The sequence below is a fragment of the Euleptes europaea genome, chromosome 1 (genome assembly GCF_029931775.1).
Source record: "Euleptes europaea isolate rEulEur1 chromosome 1, rEulEur1.hap1, whole genome shotgun sequence".
Lineage (NCBI taxonomy): Eukaryota > Metazoa > Chordata > Lepidosauria > Squamata > Sphaerodactylidae > Euleptes > Euleptes europaea.
The window spans coordinates 6610306-6616759 of NC_079312.1; positions in this window are offsets into that span (position 1 = coordinate 6610306).

A 6454-nucleotide genomic window follows, 5' to 3' on the forward strand; every position below is an offset into this window, starting at 1 on the left:
CTAATGAAAAAGATAATGATGCAGCAACTTTATGAACTAAATTTGGATCCAGGGGCACCTAAGAGAACAAGATTTTCAGGGTATAAGCTTTTGAGAGTCAAAGCTCCCTTCATCCGACTCCCAAAAGCTTGAAAATCTTGTTGGTCTTCAAAGTGCTGCTGGACTCAAATCTAGCTGTTCTACTGCAGACCAACATTGCTACCTCTGAAACTATCATTATGAAAAATGAGACTTTAAAGTACCATTGTAAAAAAAAAAGTTGATCTGACTGATCAAATAATTTAACTATAGAAAGCATTCACAGAATAATTTAAACTAATTTAATAAGACTAGCAGTTTCTTGGTTCATTGACACTGATACGGATTTATGTTACTTTTTCTCAATACCCTGTCAGATCTCATCCTATTGGCCAAGATTTCTCCTACAGTTTATATTAATGGTACCTCAAGTTAGTATGGTTGCTTGTGTCAAAAGTGAATGTTTGACTGTTACTGGATCATTCCCCCCCAGGAATAAAACCCCATGGTAAGGATTTAATATTTTGAATCTGAGATAATCTGATTTTAATGAAGACTCACTATTCCAAAGTAGTCCTGGGGGGTTGTGTCCATAAAACATTGACACCTTTTGCCTATAAGGAAAGATTTTGGTCTGTTTGTATCTTGTCTTTGGATGGCAAGCCCCCTTTCTGGCATGGCAGTCTTTGGCATGATCATATTTTCTGTCTGGCAGCTGATACTTCATAATGCAAATGGAATACTGTTCTATCCCATAGTTCAAGTAATATGCTACTCTGTTCACTATTGATGCCAAGTATGGTGAACTTCCCAAACTGCTTCTTGCTCTGCATGGGAGCTGTTCATGTTTTCAGGAGTTAAACTACATATTATCTTCCCTGCTTTGTCCACTTAACTTCAGCCTTCATTGGAGGCCTCCAGCAAAGCACCACCAAGGACTGCAGTAAAGTTGTCTTCAAATTGTGTTCATTGGCCACAGTAGAGGGAGATTATGTACACAAACTCTGGGAAAGCAGTTCATGATAGCAGAGGCAACTTTAAAGTACCCCAAACATTTATTTTGACACCAGATTTCATGGGAAGTCTTTGAGGCAAAGTCTCTTGACTGGATGCTATATTTTATGAGACAGTCCCAGGAAACTGATGGTGGAAATGTCTCCCAGAATGCAGACTTCAAACATGCCATTTTAAAAATTTAATGAGGGTAAAAATTTTGGGGATGGATATTCCTGGAATGTTAATGACAATGGCTAGTAGAATTATTTTCATAGAATCATAGAGTTGGAAGGGACCACCAGAGTCATCTGGTCCAACCCCCTGCACAATGCAGGAAATTCACAACTATCTCCCCCACACACCCTGTGACCCCCCACTACATGCCCAGAAGATGGCCAAGATGCCCGCCCTCTCATCATTTGCTTAAGGTCATAGAATCAGCATTGCTGACAGATGGCCATCTAACCTCTTCTTAAAAACCTCCAGGGAAGGCGCACTCACCACCTCCCGAGGAAGTGTGTTCCACTGAGGAACCGCTCTAATGGTTAGAAAATTCTTCCTAATGTCTAGATGGAAACGTTTTTGATTTAATTTCAACAAGTTGGTTCTGGTCTGACCTTCTGGGGCAACAGAAAACAACTCGGCACCCTCCTCTATATGACAGCACTTCAAGTACTTGAAGATGATTATCATATCACCTCTCAGTCTTCTCCTCTTCAGTCTTGTTATGTCTTGTTAAAATATTGGGTGCGTGTGTGGAAGATAAGGGTTGGAGTCAGAACATGCAGTTAATATTGCAATCTTTTTACTGGTAAAAGTACAAGAATGTTGTATAGTTCTGTGTGCTTTGGCTGTTTTAATGAAACCAACCTTCGACTCAAGACTGGATTCCTGAACTTTGCTTTTTTACAATAGTGGACTGTAATGTCTTCAAATCTTGTGATGCTAGTGTGTATATAGTGGTTTCTCTGCAGTGATTAAAAATGGGAAATGCATGCCATGCTGTACAGTTTTCATTTTCAGCCATGGATTGGTTCAGTTTCAATTCTTTTAAATGTAAAGAGGAGAGTAGGAAAGAGAAGCAATGTTATCTATTGGCTTCCCCACTCCTGTTTTGTGACCTCAAAGTTTTTCTACAAATGCTTGGAAAATTATAACTGCTAGATTCGGGTCCAGTAGCACCTAAGAGACCAACATGGTATTTAATGAAGGAAGCTCTCATTCTTTTCTTTTCTTTTTTTAATAATTTCTTTATTGCTTTTATAATTAAACACACACACAAAAAGAATTTTTTTAACAATTAAAATCATAATCCAGTACACAAAATATATAAAGTATACAAAAAACAAATATAGAGCACTATTACATCCATTGCTAATACATTTTTTTTTAATACATAGTGGCCAAACCTCTACCACCCACCCTTGTGCCCTCCACCCTTGGACTTCCGGAGCGGTGTTTTGACAATATATAAAAACTTAGTATTATGATCCTTGATTAAAATAAACACGTTAATCTATAATTCATTAACTATACTTATAAAATCAGTTTTTGCCGATTTATCCCAATATGCAGTGGCCTTTGACCATATTTGTTTAAATTCATCCATATCTTTACCATGTCAAGTCTGTAATTTTGGCCATCCACATATACATCCATAACTTTTCTCTCCACTCTTTAATTGAAGGTTTATTTGTTTGCTTCCAGTTCTTAGCAATTATAATTCTAGCTGCAGCAAAACTATATTGGCATATGACTCTATCAGCATTATCTAAATTCTTTTTAGGGATACCTAATAAACAAAAGGCAGGATCTTTTTTTATTTTTGAATTAATCATATTATTAGTTTCCTTTAAAATTAATCGCCAAAATCTCTTGAGTTTTTTACAAAACCACCAAACATGCATAAATGTACCAATATCCGTTCCGCACTTCCAACAAAGACCCTCATCTTCTTTTTTCATTTTGCTTAGTAATACTGGGGTTATATACCATCTATAAAACATTTTATATAAATTTTCTCTTATTTCATTAGTAATAGTAAATTTAAATTCCTTCTTCCACGAATTTTCCCAAATTTTGAAATCTATATTATAGCCTAATTCCCTCATCCATTTCACCGTCACTGGTTTAATCCTTTCCTGTTCTAAATTCATTTCTATTAATAATTTATAGATCCTTCCTATCAATCCTTTATTCCCCTTATTTAGTATAATTTCAAATTCCGATTTGGTATGATTAAAACCCATCCTATTGTCCTTATTAAATATATCCCCTAATTTATAATACATAAACCAATCTTTAATTTGAAGCTCTTCAGGAAGCTCTCATTCTTGAAGGCTCATGCTCCAAAAATCTTGTAGGTCTCTAAGGAACTGCTGGACTCAAATTCTAGCTGCTGTGCTAAAGACCAATACAGCTACCCTCTGAGACTATCTTCTCCCCAAATCTGTGAGGCTGGCAAAAGATCTCCTTGATGGGATCCCAAGAGGAAAAAATGGTTTTGTAACCTCAGATACCAAATGGATGGGTTATTTTCAGCATTTATTGGATTTGCCTGGAGCTGGTAGGGGCCAGATGCCAATGATTACAGCCAGTCTCCTGTACCTTTCCTGGGAATTGGGGTGTGTCGGAGAATCTTTGTTGCAGTTCTTCCTGACCCAGGGAGAAGAGGAATTCTGGAGAGCCACTTCCAAATATAAAGACCCCTGGGTACATTATGCTGTGTCAGTCTGGGTGGGGCACTGTGGAGGGAAGTCACCAGCCTCTGCCTCTTTTTTGGCAGTTCTCTTGCTGGCATTTGTTCATCTGGTCCAGTTGTTTCTCAGCCCACGACCCTGAGCCATTGATAATGGTTTGAGGTGAACATTCTGGAATAAATGTGGTGCAAAAAACACCGCTGGGTGATTTGCTGTCTTTGTGATCACCGGCTGGCTCCCACTGACTTTCTCAGAAGTGAGCCGTGGCTCACAAAAGCTCATCCCCTGCCAGAAAATATTTTTGTTAGTCTTTAAGGTGGTACTGGACTCTGGCCCTTTTCTACTACAGCAGACAAACTAACACGGCTACCCACTGTGAATTATCTTCATGGAAGGCACCACATTTAGCCATAGAGAATGGAAATCCATCAACCTTGTGACAGATGGATTCCCATTCTAGCTGTATCTGAAGAAGTGAGCTGTGGCTCACGAAAGCTCATCCCCTACCGGAAAATATTCTTGTTAGTCTTCAAGGTGCTACTGGACTCTTGCCCTTTTCTGCTACAGCAGACAGACTAACACGGCCACCCACTGTGAATTAAAGACAGATGGATTCACATTCTAGCTGTATCTGAAGAAGTGAGCTGTGGCTCATGAAAGCTCATACCCTACCAGAAAATATTTTTGTTAGTCTTTTAGGTGCTACTGGACTCTGGCCCTTTTTCGACTACAAGATAAGAACTGCAGTAATTTAGGATCAAACAGAAAAGCACCTGACCATGAGGGTCTGCACTGCTCCTTAGTGAGAATGAGACCACCATTTCTATGTAACGCCTCCGAATCTCTAACAGGGGGTTCAAACCCTTAAAGATCTATTATTGGGTCTGTGTATTGACGCCATGCATGTCGTCTTTTTGTACCTCCCGTTACCAAAGATTATATCCCTGCTTGCCCGCCTTTGATGTGTGGGGCCATTTATTCATGGAAGGTTTTGCATTGGATTTGCCACTCTATAGGTGCCCATTTCCCCCATCTGAAGTCTCAAAGCTCTGCCTGGCGGCTTATTGTTGAGTTTTGAGAATAGGGATGGGGGGGAAAGTGCATCTAAAGAGTGGCAGATCCAATGCAAAACCTTCCAGGAATAAATGGCCACAGTGTGTGTGCGACTTGTCCTGCGCATCTGGGGCCATCCTCACCCGGGGGGGTGCATTGGACCGCTTTGAACCCTCAACCTCCTGCTGTGCAATTGTCATTGGGAATTAATGCAATGCTACAGGCGCATCACGTCGCCTCCCTCTCCGATGCGCACTTCAGGGTTAAAACAAACCTACGGAGCGCGTCTGCTTTCCTAGAAAGCCCAAAAGGAAAGAGGGTTTGGGAAGGGGGAAGGGGGGGTTGGAGACCCTCTTCCTGCCCCGCCTCCCTCTGCGGGCAAGAGCCCTTTGTGGATGCCTTGCACGCGCCGGGATCCGGCCCCTTCTGGCACCCGGTGAGTCCCGTTTGCATTGGGGCGCAGGAAAGGTGCCAACTGCAAAGGGGGAGGAAGGGGTGGTCTGGCAGGCGGGGAGAAAATAGGGGGAAATGGAGATTTCCCCCCCCCCCGGGCCCTGCACCAAAGCCAGGGTCCTGTGCAGCTGACCCACCTGGAGAGGCGGTCCTATAGAGATCAGCTCCTCTGCAAATGTCAGGTGGGGAAGTCAGAGGATGAAGCAGGGGCACAATGAGGCAGAATGAGAGGGGCCCCCAGATCAGTCTCAAGAAGAGAAATAGAGGAATTATAATATTTAATATAATATAATATAATATAATATATAATATTATATAATATTATATAATATTATATAATATTATATAATATATAATATAATATATTATATAATATTATATAATATATAATATAATATATTATATAATATTAATATAATATAATATAATATATTATAATATTTATTCTCATTATTTATTCTCATTATAATATTTATTCTCAAAGGAAGTTGAAAATGATACTTATTATCGAATCCGTCTTTTGCCCTGACCTGGGTGGCCCAGGCTAGCCTGATCTCGTCAGAAGCTAAGCCGGGTCAGCCCTGGTTAGTATTGGGATGGGGGACCACCAAGGAAGACCGGGGTTGCTGTGCAGAGGAAGGCACTGGCAAACCACCTCTGTTAGTCTTTTGCCCTGAAAACCCCCAAAGGGGTCGCCGTACGTCGGCTGCGACTTGACGCCACTTTACACACACACACAATCCATCTTTTATTATAAAAATGGTGCTTTTTATTTCTGTTCTTCTTTCTTTTTCTTTTCTTTTTCTTTATTTGAATACAGATAAATGAAATAGTAAATACTTAGATTATGAGTAATGTTAAATAAACATATATATATATATGTATATATGTGTGTGTATATGTGTGTGTGTGTGTGTGTGTGTGTGTGTGTGTGTGTGTGTGTGTGTATATATATATATATATATATATATATAAAATAAACGTTTGTAACAATATTAGGATTGGAATCTTAAACAAAGGAGATTACAAATAAATGACAAGATTGAGGGAGGTGTAGGGGAAGTCTTTATTTTTTTATTGTTTTAATCTATATATATATATGTATTTTCAACAATTGTTTATTAGAATTTATACTCTGATGTTTACCTATATTGATTGTTGAATACTTTGTCTAATTAGTATAGAAAAATAATATTTTTTTTTTAAAAAAAGATCAGTCTCAAGAAGGAGGTATT